Source organism: Schistocerca serialis, chromosome 5 (genome assembly GCF_023864345.2).
Source record: "Schistocerca serialis cubense isolate TAMUIC-IGC-003099 chromosome 5, iqSchSeri2.2, whole genome shotgun sequence".
Classification (NCBI taxonomy): domain Eukaryota; kingdom Metazoa; phylum Arthropoda; class Insecta; order Orthoptera; family Acrididae; genus Schistocerca; species Schistocerca serialis.
In genome coordinates, this window is record NC_064642.1 from 446,370,503 (window position 1) to 446,387,589 (window position 17,087).

General features: G+C 42.0%; 1 protein-coding gene and 1 non-coding gene across 2 annotated transcripts in view; one reads left to right on the top strand and one right to left on the bottom strand.

Moving 5' to 3' along the window:
• LOC126480897 (neural cell adhesion molecule 2) overlaps window positions 1-17,087 on the top strand; it is a 586,813-nt gene that overhangs the window by 476,019 nt on the left and 93,707 nt on the right. The window lies entirely within an intron of this gene.
• Window positions 13,484-13,567, bottom strand: Trnap-ugg (transfer RNA proline (anticodon UGG)). Its single transcript has one exon. It is a non-coding gene; the product is annotated as a tRNA-Pro (tRNA).

Here is a 17,087-nt window from a genome sequence, read left to right on the forward strand (position 1 = left end):
TAGTAAATCAATTCGACGTGGCATGGATTCAACAAGTCGTCGGAAGCCCTCTACAGAAATATTGAGCCGTACTGCCTCTATAGCCGTGCATAATTTGCGCAAGTGTTGCCGGTGTAGGATTTTGTGTACGAACTGAGCTACCAGTTATGTCGCACAAATGTTCCTTGAGGTTCATGTAGGGCTACCTGGGTGGCCAAATCATGCACTCGAATAGTCCAGAATGTTCCTCAAACCAGTGTCGACAAATTGTGGCCCGGTGACTTGCCGTATTGTCATCCATAAAAATTTCATCATTGTTTGGTAACATGAAGTCCAAGAATGGCTACATATAGTTCCCAAGTATCCGAAAATGACCATTTTCAGTAACTGGTTAGTTCAGTTGGATCAGAGGACTTAGTCCATTCCATGTAAACACAGCCCACACCATTATGGAGCAACAACAACTTGCACAGTTCCTTGTCGACAACTTGGGTCCATGGCTTCGTGGGTTATGCGCCACACGTGAACTCTACCATCAGCTCTAACCAACTGAAATCAGTACTCATCTCACCAGGCCACGATTTTCCTGTCGTTTAAGGTCCAACCGATATGGTCACAAGCCCGGGAGATGCGCTGCAGGTGATGTGTTCTTATCAAAGATGCTCGCCATAGCCCGTTAACGCCAAATTTCGACGCACTTTCCTAACGGATAAGTTCGTCGTACGTCCCACATTGATTTCTGCAGTTATTTCACGCAGTTGCTTATCTATTAGCGCTGATAACTCTACGCAAACGCAGCTGCTCTCTGTCGTTAAGCGAAGGCGGTCGGGCATTTCGTTGTCCTTAGTGAGAGGTAATGCCTGAAAATTGGTATTATCGGCAACATCATAGTAGTAGTAGCTTTATTCATCCGTAGAATTCTTCTTACAAGGATACAGGACATATCAAAGTATTTTCAAGTTTAGACCAATTTGAAATAAACTAATGCGTATACACATAAATTTACAGACTTCTAGTTAGAGACAATCATTAGATTTACTCCTGGTATACCATACTTTTTTTTTACAAATAACTTATGAAATAATATAATGCCACACTGTTCACTCACATCTCGCTATCAGTCACTGGACACACTATACACACATTGGTGATCCCTGGGCCATTTTCTGTACCATAACTTCCCATTTGCTATCCTGAAAAACTGAGTCAGCATGAGTGAAATGTTGAGCTCAGAAAGAGGAAGAGGTGTTAGTAGTCTACAATGCATAGCTTGCGGATTAGTTTTCCTAGAAAAGGGAAAAAAGAAGGAAAAAATGTATTGTGGAGGTGTTATGTGGAATATTGGATGTTTTATAATCATTAATATTATTATTTATTTGTATAACATTTTTTTACAAACCGCTATCTAAATAATCCTTCATAATCCTCCACTGTATAAAATGTATTGCATAAGAGGTACATTTTAGCTGCCTTTTCAAATAAGTATATACTTGCAATTTCTTTTATCTCTTTTGGTAATTTATTGTACAGTTTTATTCCTTGGTGGAAAACCTTTTTTTGAGTTTTATGTTTATTTTTTCTTGGCAAATGTAAGTTGACTCTAGCTCTTGTGCCATGGTCATGGACAGAAATGTTTGTGCAGTAATTACCAATTTTATTTTTGATGTGTACAACTGACTGGTAAATGTATTCACATGGAGCAGTTAAAATCCCCAGTGTTTTGAACAGATCTTTACAATGAGCTCGACTGCCATTTTTGGTTATGATTCTTACGGCTCTTTTCTGGAGTTTGAAAATTGTGTTCATATTTTGTGCATTTGTTCCCCAAAAAGGTATGCCATAGCTAAGAATTGAGTGTACATGTGAATAGTATAAAAGAAACTGCATGTTACTCACTGATGATAGGATTCTAAGGGCATAACATGCGGATGACATTCTGTTTGCAAGTACCTTTGTGTGTTCACATCACTTCAACTGAGAATCAATATTCATTCCTAGAAATATTGCATTTGTTACACAGTCTGTAGAGGTACCATCTACATTTAATTTAACATTGTATCGCTCCTCTTCGCACTGAAATTCATGGCGTTAGTTCTCTTTATGTTCAACGTTACTTTATTGCTTGTTGATCAATAGTAAGCTTCTTTGAGAGCTTCATTTGCTTTCTCTGCAAAGTATTCTCTTGTTTTCTCAGTGATTATAATTTTGAGGTCCTCAGCGAAGAGAATTTTTTCACCATGAGTAACACTACTTTGAAAGCCATTGACGTGCATCAAGAATACTGTTGGTCCTAATATGCTGCCTTGCGATACCCTATTTTAATTTATTTTGGTTCTGATAAGTGTTTTACTAAATGTTTAGATCGATTTGAAGTATGTGTTACATCTACTCTTTGTATCCTATCTCCTAGGTATGATCCAAACCAGTCATTAGCTACTCCTCTTATTCCTAATGCTTCTAATTTATTTAACAGAATATTGTGGTCGACTGTATCAAAGGACTTAGAAACATCCAAAAATATGCCAGTGACACACCTATCTTTGTCAAGAGCATCAAGTACAACCTTTGTGGATTCTACTATGGCTGACGCCGTATTCATGACACTGTGGAGCTCGGTATACTGAATTCCCTTACTATTTTCGAAGTGGAATGTCGCATGCGTCTAGCTCCAACTACTATTCAAAGTCTGTTATGAAACTTCCTGGCAGATTAAAACTGTGTGCCCGACTGAGACTCGAACTCGCGACCTTTGCCTTTCGCGGGCAAGTGCTCTATCATCTGAGCTACCGAAGCACGACTCACGCCCGGTAACCACAGCTTTACTTCTGCCAGTACCTCGTCCCCTACCTTCCAAACTTTACAGAAGCTCTCCTGCGAACCTGTTATTTCCAGTCGTGCAGGTATAAATCACGTAGGAAATCTTTTCACGTGAATCACCTAAATATAAGTGACAGCTCCTCCAATGCACTGTCGTTTTATACCTTGTGTTCACAACAAATACCGCCATATATATTTGTCCACATCGCTGTCGCATGACATTTGTCGCCACAGCGTTTTATTAATGTTTTAAAGAATTTGAACCCATGATGGCAGTTTGACGAAAAGCGCAGTCAAAAATAAGAAATAATAAAATGTTCCCAGTACAGGAAAATTTTGTGTGATCGTGCATGATTATGGGTGCTGATTATACAAAGACACTCTATCTGCTATTCTGGGAGAAAATAAAAATCTCGCATGTCTTCTGAAATATATATTTCGGTACCGGTTTCTCTCAATCATACCTGACGGGACGTCAAAGAAAATCAAGCTGCATACTTAGAACTCAGAACACGACGGGAAATATTGAAGCTACATCAGTCGTTGTATGGTATGGGCATGTTTGATTGTGAAGCTGTACGCTAGAAAGCAAGTTTGCGTGGGACGGAGGCGGGTTCGTCAACGTCCTGTGGTCAAGGCGAACGTGACACTCTGCTGACCGTTCCCCAAACGGGATCCCTTATTGCCAGTCTGATGCTTCCTTGTGCAGCCCTCAGTGAACCTACAACATCTACACTCGTAGTTACTGTCGGAAACGTGACGATGAGAGCTGGTATTAATAGCCAGGCATTTTACGTGATTTGGACGTGCACACATCAGGCACACGTCGCTACCATTTTTTACACTCGTTTACCGTCCCCATGTAGTTGTAACCCTTACACAGAAGATATCGCATTGGTAGCTATCATCTTGACTGTATTGTGGATCGCTGCAAATTTCATGAGCTGTGTGGCTCGCAGGAATGTCTATTAAAATAATTTTTTATGGATTCCGTGATACTTTTTATGTATATGAAATTTGTTCAACTGGTAGTCTCTTACTCTAGACAGCCAATGAGAGGCGAGAAAAAGTATTTCAGAGTTGTTTCACTTGATCAAACGTGAACCTAACGCATGATCATGTATCGCCAAGCTGGGTTTATTCGATTTTACACATTAGTTTCCAAAGGCCACAGAATTTGACTGGAATCACTGGCTTCCAATACATCAAGCTCATGTTTGTGATTTGACAGATCTCACAATAGAGAGAATCGGGGAAAACCATTACAAGCTGTGGAAAGGGGCAGCTCCAACAACATAGCGCTGGGATCCCGACACCATTCCCCCGCTCAAGACCAACATGCAGTACACAGCCCAACATCCATCACTATATCCCTAAAGGACATCTGCTTCCCCTACTGCAAAATTTAATCATAACAGCATTTTTACATATCTATAAAAGAGAGGGAAAACGTGCGGAACTGCTAAGTCGAAAATATGTAGTCTCCGGGAAATAGGACTTTCTCAATTTCTTTCAGGTGGAACACAGAGCAACATCCAGAGGTAGAGGTATAATTTCTGTAGTTCCATTGGTATGGAGACACAATAGCATGTCAAATTGGGGAGTCTGGGGACATCTTTATTCAATTCTTGGCCGTTAAGAATCAGTTCTTTCGTATAATTTCAAGGTTGCTTTGGGTTCCTCGGCAAACAAACGATCCAAAAAAGTAGCTTTCACAACTCATTTTGTACAACTTGAGTCACTCTGGTCAAAATTGAAAAATGTGTGTCGTGAAATAATGCAACAAATTAATTAACATCATCAGACGTTAATTTTCCTGAGCAAAAGTGTTGCAGATGGCGTCAGAGCTGAAGGAACTTCTTTTGTTTACTTCTTGTTTCTCTATTTTGAGGAAAATTACTAAAAGGCATTTTTATGCTTATTTTTGCTGATATCCAACTGTTTTCTGTCAGTGTGATTTTTTTTTCTGATTTGGACTTCTTATGTTCATTGTCAACCTAGAACTCTTGATACACGAATAAAAATAACTTTAGTGAACATTTTTTGTCTAAATTTCCCAACCAAATGGATATATTGGATTTAATCATATGAAGATGTCATTTCCATGGTAAAATCAGGGAGACGGCATACTTATTCATATTAAGAGTAGTAACCACTTTACATGTGTCAATGAAATATGCTTGCCATTTCTGTGTCAAACTAACATCACTTCAAATAAATAAAGACGAATTCTACAAAACCGTTCCTCAGAATTAGACTTGATTTACCTTGGCAAATTTTATTCTTGGTGCATGACTTTTTGTCATATACACCGAATGACGTATTAAAAATGGCAATTTAAGAATCTTGCCGCCTCTGTGATAAATTTCTGAAGACGGCCGTGGGCACCACACACAGCTGAGTGCGCCAACAAAGTAGTCTTCAGTCACTTATTTGGAATATTAACCCCTTATTTATGTTATTAACACCGTTTTGGATGGTTCTGCCATCATGGTACAGCTCTTTTTCTGAACAGTAGTGTTTTTTCCACATTCAAAAGACAAATCAAAAATTCATCAGAAAAATAATGTGATACCTCCGGCTGCCTAAAGACAGTTTTAAAAAACATGGCTGAACCAAAATTGATTAGATTCGGTCATACTGAGTGACTATATAGCCGCTTTCTCCTTATCAATAAGAGGTCACTCTATCTCAGTTTCACATTAACCTATGTCTCCCACTTGAAGGACCCTGTCGTTAGCACAGCTTCACACAACGCCGCTTACTGTTGAGCACTCGAATGTGCTACGCCGTGCGAACCAAACAAATGGAAACGACTCTTTGCATGCTGAACGTGAAGCACGAGTAAGGGCGTCCTCAACTCGAAAGCCTCTAATTGACCTCTAGGACTCGCGATTACCGGTTTTATCCGGCAGGGACGTAAATTCCACTGTGTTGGGTTAATGGGTCCGTAATCTGTCGGGTCCCCGCTACACAGCTTTCGTGTCATATTTTGCATGTGTTATCGAACGTTAAATCTCAGAGCAATCAACTGACACGGGCCAGTCGAAATTCTTGCTTGGATTGAGGGGAGCCATGTAGTTTCATGGTCCACTTACCGCACAGTCTGCGGACCCGTATCTTCCCAGCTCAGTGTAGGCGTAGAGATGTTATCCATTTTCCACATCTGGTCACGCCAGCTCCCAACAGCACGACATTTTCGGTGATTTCCCTTTCCGGTCAATTTCGTGGTAAACGTTAATTGGACGAATACTTCTTCTTTTTTCCCAGCTGTGTTAGTGAAATTGCATGCGTGACGTTATTCATTCACTTTCACACAAAGCGGGCTATTTTTGTATTTGATTCCAGTACTTTTCCTTTCTTTTCAAACCAACACCCTTTTATCCGACTGCCACAGTTCTCTATTTATTTCCTTGGAATAAGTACCGTAGTTATTCTCACATTCAATGGTATGAACAACCTCTTCATTCGAGAAAGTTTTGCTTCTGTGTCATAATTGTTTATCCTAAGTGCCTTATCACGTGAAACACAACTCTTGTGTAAAGAGTTTCCCACAATTCTTCTATGTCGACGTTCCTAAATGCGATAAAGCCCAGAGAACCGCAAAGGGCAGATTAGCAGCCGTATCAGCTTCTGCCAAGAGCGTCCATTCACTTAAGCTCGTAGCTCTCCAAGCTTCTTCTCATTAAAGTAGCAACTTGTTCTCCTGAATTCACACCATTTCTTGCCACAAATATCTGATTAATGTCTTTCTATATTGTATTCTGCAAGCTGACTTTATTACACGATTAAGTCACATTAAAGTGACCACCACCTGCGTTGGACGTCAACGTGCAGTAACCACTCACGGATAGCAGGTGGTAGCACTAGCAGTGGGTGGTACATAAAACGTGTCGGTAGGATGCGGAAAACAGTGCAGTCGTTGTCGTAACACAGAAACGGGAGCGTTTCTTCTGACGTCCGAAACGACATGATCTTTGGCTTTCAGGCCAAGGGTGGAATCATATCTGGAACTGTTAGCGCGTCGACATGCTTAAAGTATACCGTGCGTAGCAAAATGGCGCTATTAGAAACCGTCGGGGAAGCAGTTGGGAAGCTTCATGGGCCATAGATGACAGGGCTGAACGGCGGCTGCGAAGATGGCTGCGGGGCAAATAGATGTGCAACTTGAAGCTGAAGCTCTTTTGTCTGTGTTTGCTTTAACAATACATATGTTTTTGGATGGGGTCCGCCTTTAGCAAAACACAATTTTGTTTTTGTATCCCAAACATGTTTCACTGCAGTTGCAGCATCATAAGTGGTTTTTTTATTTAATGGCTTTTTACCACATGGCGTGGTTTTCCTCCTGCATTATGTTTCTACAGTGTCTGTTTTCTTTTACTGTTTGTCAGATACAGCATCATTCAGTGAAACAGTGACAGTGACAGCTCAATACACAGAACTCCACAGTGAAGAAGATGAGAAAAAAGAAAACATAACAAACCGTAAGAGACACCAGACACTGTAAAAACATAAAATAGCAGGAAAACCACACTATGTGATGAAAATCCATAAAATAGTAAAAAAACACTGATAATGCTGCAACTGCAGTGAAACATGTTTGGGATAAAAAACAAAATTGTCTTTTGCTAAAGTATGTGCAACTGTTGACTAACCGACCGCCAGATCAACCAAGGGGCTACCAACGGAGTCTCCGCAAGGACCGTTTAGCGAACGTTACTGTGTGTGGGGTTCCCCAACAGGCACCTGGTTGGTAAACTCGTGCTTTCAGCTGTTATGGTCTGGGAATGTTTTCGTGGCACTTCTGGGGGACCTCGGCATTCCGGAAGGCACAGTGGATCAACAGAACTATGCCTCCTTGGAAACCACGCACACTCCTACATGTAGTTTGTTCGTAATCAACACGACGGCATCTACCAGTATGGCATCGCAACGTGTCAACACCTCGCAGTGTTCAAAATGGTTCAAATGGCTCTGAGCACTATGAGACTTAACATCTGAGGTCATCAGTTCCCTAGAACTTAGAACTACTTAAACCTAACTAACCTAAGGACATCACACACATCCATGCCCGAGGCAGGATTCGAACCTGCGACTGCAGCGGTCGCGCGGTTCCAGACTGAAGCGCCTAGAACCGCTTGGCCACACCGGCCAGCCGCTCGCAGTGAACGTACGTTGTTCGAAGAACGCAAGGGAGAGTGTACCATACTGCCATGCCCACCAAACTCCTCGGATTTATACCTGATCTGCTATATGTGGAACCACCTCGATTTGCCTGTTCGCGTCAGGGACGCTCAGCCAAGAACCCTAGCGCAGAAGGCCACGGCACTGGACTCAGTGTGATTCCACGTCCCTGTAGGTGACTTCCAGAACCTCACCGCCTCCCTCCCTGCTCGTCTCGCAGCCGTCCGCGCTGATTATTCAGGTGTTTCAAGGGCGATCACATTAATGTGACTACATAGTGTACATCTCTTTCATCTTGGGTTTCTTCCAAACAGTTCTGATCCTCAGATAAATATTGTGTTGGAATCTTAATATTTACTTAATTGCTTTGTATTTTCGAAACAAAGTAGATTTCTATATTTTTAACTACTCAGCCAATTTAGAACACGCTACTATTTAGAGAGCGATATCACCATGAACACAGATACTTGCCTTGTAATTGACAAGTTTTTTCTTATACCCAGATTAATACAAACAGAAAACTTGTAGAAGAAGTGGTTAATGAGGTATGTTTGATTTTCATTTGAATCGCTTACTTTATACAACATGGGAATCTGTAAAATACCTTTACATAACTCCACAATGAATCCTGCTCATGAAGGCAAAGTACATGGAAATTGTTGTTCTGTCTTGTATTCTGATTGTGCAAATATGAGAGCAGGTGAAACCAATTTTTATTACAAGCAACAAAAATCATTAGGAGTAAATGCACGGGAAAGTGAGTATAATAATTCCAAGTTCCTTAAAGAGATTTCTGTGAGATGTGCAGTTATCTGCTTCACACTATAGTATTACAATCCGTTCCTGCTGGAATAAATTAACTTAGTCGCCGGCCGTAGTGGCCGTGCGGTTCTAGGCGCTACAGTCTGGAGCCGAGCGACCGCTACGGTCGCAGGTTCGAATCCTGCCTCGGGCATGGATGTGTGTGATGTCCTTAGGTTAGTTAGGTTTAAGTAGTTCTAAGTTCTAGGGGACTGATGACCTCAGAAGTTAAGTCCCATAGCGCTCAGAGCCAATTAACTTAGTCGCGCCGCTCCAGAAGGTAATTTCTGAAGACAATATTAAGTAAACACTGAAAAATAGGCCAACGATGTTGCCTTTAAGTTAAAACAACGACTCATTTCTTTTATTTTCTTTTTTTTTTGTCACCAGCGACTGGTATGATGCGGCCCGCTATGAATTCCTCTCCTGTGTGAGCTTTTCATCTCAGAGCAGCAACTGCAGCCTATGTCCTCGGTTATTTGTTAGATGTATTCCAATCTCTGTCTCCCTATACAGTTTTTACCCCGTATAACTCCCTCTAGTACAATGAAAGTTAATCCCTGACGTGTTAACATACGTCCTATCATCTTGTCCTCTTCTTGTCACTCTTTCCCATATATTCCTGTCCTCGCTGATCCTCCGTAAAACCTCCTCATTCTATACCTTATCAGTCCACATAATCATTGTTCTGTAGCACCACAATTCAAACACTTCGATTCTCTTCTGCTCCGGTTCACCCACATTCCATGTTCCACTACCATTCAACGCTGTGCTCAAAGCGTAAATTCCCTGAAATTTCTTCCTCAAATTAAGGCCTATGTTTAATACTAGTAGACTTATCTTGGGCAAGAATGACCCTTTTGCCGGTGCTATTGTCCTTTTCTCTCCTTCCATCATGGATTATTTTGGTGCCTAAGTAGCAGAATTCCTTTAGTTAGTCTACTCCGTGATCCGCAGTTCTGACGTTAAGTTTCTCGTTGTTCTTATTACTGCTAAGTCTCACTGTTTTCGTATTTCTTTGACTAACTCTCACTACGTACTCTGTACTCATTAGGATAGTCATCCCGTTCAACAGATCGTGTAATTCTTCTTCACTTTTACTGAGGATGACGATTACATGGGCGAATCTAATCACTGACATACTTTCACCTTGGATTTTAATTCCACTCTTGAAAATGTCTTTTATTTCCGTCATTGCTTCATCGATGTATACCAGTAGATTCAACAGAAGCGGTAAAAGACTACTTGTCCGTATTACAATCTTTTTAGTCCAAGCACTTAGTGCTTTTTCTTCCATTCTTATTACAGGATAAGCCTCGTAAGACATAACACCCCTTTTATTTCTTGAACTGTTCCACATATCGCAACGCAGTTTTTCTACAAATGTTAGAGCGCCGATGAGCAGGTACATTTTTGTTTGGTTAATGTTTTTAGCTCTGGTATCAATGGAGATACCTATGTAGGTACGTTTTCTTAAATGGAACCGTGTACTTTCTGTAACTGCATCCTATAGCTTTTGAGAAGACATTTGCAATCATGTAGCGCTTGTTAATGTTGACGTTGAAACCTGTTGTAACAAAATTCGCGGAATGTCCTAGAATGTGAGAAGGCTGTGACCGGAAACGGCATTTGCGGTGCAAACACTGCCAAGAGGCGTCTCGGACCGGGTTGTGTACTTCTTTACCGTAAGGTAGGCCTGAGCTGCGACGATAAAGCGTTATTTCCCCTTGAACCAACTTATGACCTAGATGCAGTTTCACCTGCGAATGTCGTATATGAAAATACGACATGGGCTAGAATGTAGAGTGCCACAAAGGGCTTAGGAGAACTATTTCACATTTGTGTATCCTCCAATATTTACGAGAGCTGAAACAGGGAAATGAAGTCTCAATTCTTCAAAAATAAATGTTAGAAGGAAGATCAGGCCTATCTTTTCCTGTACCTATGTGCTTTAGACAACTGTCTCTACATTTTATAAAAATACATTGGTGACCACCTTTACACCGCAATATAAGTATTCTTATGCTGAACGTGGGAGTGTAATGACAGTGTTACAAGCTACGCGCAATACACGCTGTCGACCTATTGACATTGCAATGGAATTTTGTACATACGAAAATGAAATAAAAAAAATTACTAACAATGATTTGGCAACGAACCATATCACATAACGTAAATTTTATCTTAAAAAAATATCGTTCATTTAAGCATGTGTTCGAACTGTTGATCGTGGACTGAAAGGCACGTGTGCAGTGTCATGCACTGGGGATTTGACGACACATATCGTCTGGCATAGCTGGGTTGGTTCAAATGGCTCTGAGCACTATGGGACTTAGCATCTGAGGTCATCAGTCCCCTAGAACTTACAACTACTTAAACCTAACTAACCTAAGGACATCACACACATCCATGCCCGAGGCAGGATTCGAACCTGCGACCGTAGCGGTCTCGCAGTTCCAAACTGAAGCGCCTAGAACCGCTCGGCCACACTGGCCGGCGCGTAGCTGGGGCTTCGTCATATACTGCATCTTTGAGGGCTACTCAATGCAAGAAATCAAGAGGAGTCTAATCGGGGGACCTTGTAGGCCGATCGACAACAGAATCTCGTCCCATCCAACATCCAGGAAAGCTCTCATTCAGCATTTGTGTTCCAACAAGGGACGAGTGACCTGGACAACCGTCGTGTTGCAGGCACATACACTGCTGAATATCCAGTGGTACCTGTTCTGGGAGAAACGGTAGAATGTTGGTCAGAAAGTTTTCGTACGAATGTCCAGTTAGAAAGCCTGAGATCAAGTAAGGTCCCCCAATGCAATTTCCTGTGATTGCGCTCCATGGCCTTTGATGTTGCACCTGACGAAACCAGTGTGGATTTTAGGCTACACAGTAGTTCATGTTATGAAAATTTACATTAACGTGGTTAATAAACTTTGCTTCATCGGTAAAGAGCACAGGTTGGGAAAACGTACGATCGTCTCTCAGTTGCTGAAGGGCAACGCAAAAGATTTATGTACGACATTCGAAATTACGACTGTCGAGTGAATGAAATAGTGACAGATGATGGGGATGGAAATGCTGTCGGTGCAAGGTGCGAAAGACACTCGTCTAGTTGATTCCAAATTCTTTCGTAATATGTCTCGTACGACTGTGTGAATTCATAAGTGTCGTAGCCAAAAAAGGTTCTTCGTGTTCTCTGTCAGTAACAGTCTTCTTTCTCATTCTCTTTTTGACGTTCAAGTAGCCTGTCCGCACTAGCGTCTTAATAATTCGTACAATTGCTTCGGGCTTCGGACAATGGCGTCGCTGATAGATAGCCTTATGCCGCTGTACTCTTCATACGACATTTCTTTTACATTCACCATATAAAGGTTGTTTATCCAACTTCTCCTCATTAATATACATGTCTGTAAGCAACGAATGTTGGAGCAGGAATGAGTTGCCTGCAGTGCACACAAGTAGACAGACAAATGTGTTGACACTGTCACAGCGTAGCACGATATTCCTGCTTAGCCGTGTTTGCACCGCTAGAACCGATTCCGGCCACAGTGCTCTCGCATTCTAGGATATTGGTCGAACGTTTTACGACAGGTTTCAACGTCAACGTTCCCGAAAGTCAGATGGTTAATCACCAATCTCATGCGTTCTACACACGAACGTGAATAGTCTTTTGTTGCCATTTCCCCCAATGGTTTTATAAGTTCTGCAACAAAGTAATCTATCCCTTCTGTCGTCCAAAGCTTTGCTAAATTAAATGCATTCTGTCGACTACTGTTCCTTCTTTTATCATGTCATCAGATAAGACCTCCCCCTCATAGAGGCCTTTAGTGTACTCTGTGCACTATCCCTTCCTTAAAAATGCGTAATGTGATTCTTTGTGAGATTAAGACTGAAAGTGTGTCTACATTTACATTCAGACTCTGTAAACCACCGTGTACCATGAATCAGAGTTTCTTCCTGTTCCTCGGCATAGAAACACTAGAAGGATAAGTGCTTAAATGCCTTTGCGGGTGTTGTAACGAATCAGTCTTCTTAGTCACTACAGGAACGATAAGTTGGGGGCTGTACTGAGTCCCAACATTCCTCGCTAAATACTAATTTTTGAACTTCGCGGCGTAGTTTAATTCTGTCAGTCTGGGTACTTCGGGGTTCCGTAACGCTCTCTCGCGGCTGAAATGATCCTGTCGCCATTCATGCTATCCTTGTATACGCCCTATATCTGTTGCTCTTACTTGGTATACAACAAAGCATTATTCTGGGATGTGCCGCACGAACTTTTAGGTGTTATCCCTTATAGACTGAACGCAGTTTTCCAATAAATCAGTTCTTTGGCACCTGCCTTACCTACGACTGAACGTATATGATCCTTCTATCCCCAATTCTTACACACAGATATTAGCAGGAGATGACTGATTGTGAAAGTCTTTCATTGATGATATTGCCATAGTATTCTAGGCATTTAACTTTTGTCAATTACATAATTTTACATTTATGAGCATTTTAAGGAGGTGCGTGTCTTTGCAGCACTTTGCAAATCATAAAATGACAAAGTGCTTGCTGTCTTACAGTAACCCATCACTCTAAATGCCATTCAAAATTGGTTCAAATGGCTCTGAGCACTATGGACTTAACTGCTGTGGTCATCAGATCCCTACGACTTAGAACTTCTTAAACCTAACTAACCTAAGGACATCACTCACATCCATGCCGGAGGCAGGATTCGAACCTGCGACCGAAACGGTCACGCGGTTCCAGACTGTAGCGCCTAGAACCGCTCGGCCACTCCGGCCGAAATGCCATTCAATGCATTTCATGCGGGTAGGGTAGTGCTTATTGTTGTACCGTCTTAGTTTCTTCTTGTGGTAATTACCATTTGATTATTTATCTCATTCCTGGAGAGCAATATTGCTGCACCAATAATAACAGAAAATAAGGAATTGTTACTTATTTACGTATCTCTGTATACAACAGGAAATGTTACTGACTGACTGACCGTCTCATCCTCACCCAGCCCAAATCGCTAAGGAAAGAAACTTGAAAATTTGAGACGGTGTTGATCTTATACGGTAGACAGGGTATTTTTCGGAATTCCTCCCCTAAGCTGGTGAAATAGGGGATGAAAGCTTTTTGAGGTAATGTCGTTATTAATACAATTTGGCAGTTTTGTAGTTAAAAGTACGAAAATTGGTATGTGTTTTCCCGGTCTGTAAAAAGTGGTACGTTATTCAGTACTTTTGTAAATTTAACCACTAAGGGGGCGAAATTGTAGATGGCTTTTTTAGAAATAATTCATTCTTAAAATAGTAATAAAGCTAAATCTATGAAGAAGGAACCTACCTTCTGTGTTAGAAATACCAAAAAAAGCACGTTTTTCAATGTTTCAGTAAATTCAACCCCTGAGGGGTGAAATAGGGAATGAAAATTATTATGAAGGCATTGCAGTATGAAATTATTTTTGAAACTAAATATCTGCCAAAACTGGTGTTTGGCCTCTAGGCTAGAAGTAACCAAATGCTTTTCAATTACTTTTTAATTTTTAAAGCTAAATCTATAAAAACTTTTAGTTGACTTTAAAGAAATATGTGATAGGGGATGAAAGTGTCTCTGGAAATATATCTATAAGTACTCAAAAAGCAGGATTAAGACATTTTCGACTCCAGCTACCAGAAGCGCTTTTTCGTCAGAATTTCTTTCGTAAGAGAACATGTATCTTTGGCCTTAATTAGTGTGAAGATATTTAAACTTGAATAACATAAAAGCTCCACAGAATAAAACATTTAAAAAATCTGTGCATACCATTCAATCTGCACAAGCGAAGCAGCGGGTCTAGGCAAGTATAGTGTAATAGGTAAGGTACATTATTATGCTGTCGGTGATTTGGATCCATGGAGAGTGAGCAGTTTCGCACACATAGCTGTCAGTTCTAGCGACAACAACGTCTCTGACCTGGCTGGGGGTCGAGTCGAACTGAGCTTTGATGACAGACTCGGGTACGTGAGTCCACGCTTCTTCAGTTGTATGCCAGAGTTCATTATCGTAGCGACTGGAGGGTGGTAGGGCGCCACTCTCTCAGCAGTAGGTCACCGGATGTTTTCACGGCGTGAGAGATCCTGAGAAAGTGGTGGCCAGGGTAATAGGCGAATACTTCCTGTACCGAGGTGAGTCAGGACAGCACGGGAAAAATACACTCTTGCGTTGTCTTGTTGAAAGACCTCGAATGTAGGCACAGCCACAACCCTTAACACGTTATAATTTAAAAAATCAGTCTTCATTGCTAAGCAGAAGATAATTTAATAGTAATGGCCGGTTTCAATCCATACTGATTATCCTTAACTCATAAGATATCTCGGAAAATTTGACATATATTTTCTTAGAGGGAGATCAAAACCTATTGAACATTTTAACAGTAAACGAATAAGAGAATATAAATTACGATAAAATCCAAAATACCCTCTAAGACGGAGAAATGACTCGCCAAGAAGGAATTACAGGACTAGGACGGAAATTGGCAGATCTTCTCTACATCTACGTACAAACAGATGATTCATTTAGAATAAAATGGATGTTTGATTCAGGAGAAAGAGCTCCACAAATTGAGCAAGTCAATAACGGGTTCGTCCACCTCTGGCCCTTACACTAGCAGTTACTAGCCTTGTGGTTGATTGATGTAGTTGTTGGATGTCCTCCTGAGGGATATCGTGCCAAATTCTGTAGAACTGGATCGTTAGAGCGTCAAAATCCAGAGATGGTTGAAGGGCGCTGCCCATAGTGCTCCAAACGTTCTCCATTGGGTGGTGATCTGGCGACCTTGCTGGCCAAGGTAGGGTTTGGCAAGCACGAAGACAAGCTGTAGAAACTCTCGCCATGTGCAGGCGGACATCATGTTGCTGATACGTAAACCCACAATGGCTTCCCATGAAAGGCAACCAAACGGGCTCTAGAATATCGTCGATGTACCGAATTGCTGCAAAGATACCGGTAGTGACTATGAAAGGGATCCCCTTATGAAATGAAATGGCACCCTTGATTGTCACTCCTCGTTGTCTGGCCTTATGATGGATGGCTGGCGACAGTCAGGTTAGTATCCCGCAGCTGTTCATGGTGTCTCCAGACACGTCTTCGTTGGTCATCGGGGCTCAGTTCCAAGCGAGACTCATCACTGAAGAGAATTCTATTCCAGTCAATGAGATTCCAGGCCGAATGTGCCCGACACCATTGCAGACGGGGTTGTTGCCGGTCAGAAGTCAACGGTGGTCGTTGGAAGGGCCACCGTGAGCTCAGTCCTCTTTGTGTGAGCCGCCTATTTGTCACTCAACTACCAGCTGCACGTAGGATAGAAGATCCGGAGCTCTGAGTGCCTCTCTAACGACTGCTCGGTCCTCTCACTTGTCGTCTCTCTCTAGATCTAAAGCTTCCTTTTCGACGCTACGTTCAGCCGTGGTTCCAAAATATCTGCCAACATCGTCGAATAGTGGCATCACTCTATTCAAATTTCGAGCGATTCGCCGATTTCTCCAACCGGCTTCTATGAGCTCAATACACGCCCTCTCCCAAATGCTGACATCTGCGTATATTGGTCATGCGCATGTCTGTGTGGCGTAGTTACTGACCAACTGAACACATGGCATGAATTTCACAAAGACTTTATGCCCTGGCGTAGCCACGTCACATGTTTTACTCTCTTTGTCAGCTGCGAGATGAACTGCCAGAAGGCATATTCGTCAGCAATTGAAGCGCTATGACCTACAACGGTGAATTTCCGCCCACCGTCTAGCGCATGATCGGAATTACTCCCTATATCGGGTTAACGTCTGCGTCCAGTTATTTGAGTGCTGCAGGTATGTTACTACTCGTCAATCATTGCAGCCAGTGTGCCAACAGTATCTCCATCGTTCACAGCGCATGAGAGCGCCCTGAACACCGACATACACTCCTGGAAATTGAAATAAGAACACCGTGAATTCATTGTCCCAGGAAGGGGAAACTTTATTGACACATTCCTGGGGTCAGATACATCACATGATCACACTGACAGAACCACAGGCACATAGACACGGGCAACAGAGCATGCACAATGTCGGCACTAGTACAGTGTATATCCACCTTTCACAGCAATGCAGGTTACTATTCTCCCATGGAGACGATCGTAGAGATGCTGGATGTAGTCCTGTGGAACGGCTTGTCATGCCATTTCCACCTGGCGCCTCAGTTGGACCAGCGTTCGTGCTGGACGTGCAGACCGCGTGAGACGACGCTTCATCCAGTCCCAAACATGCTCAATGGGGGACAGATCCGGAGATCTTGCTGGC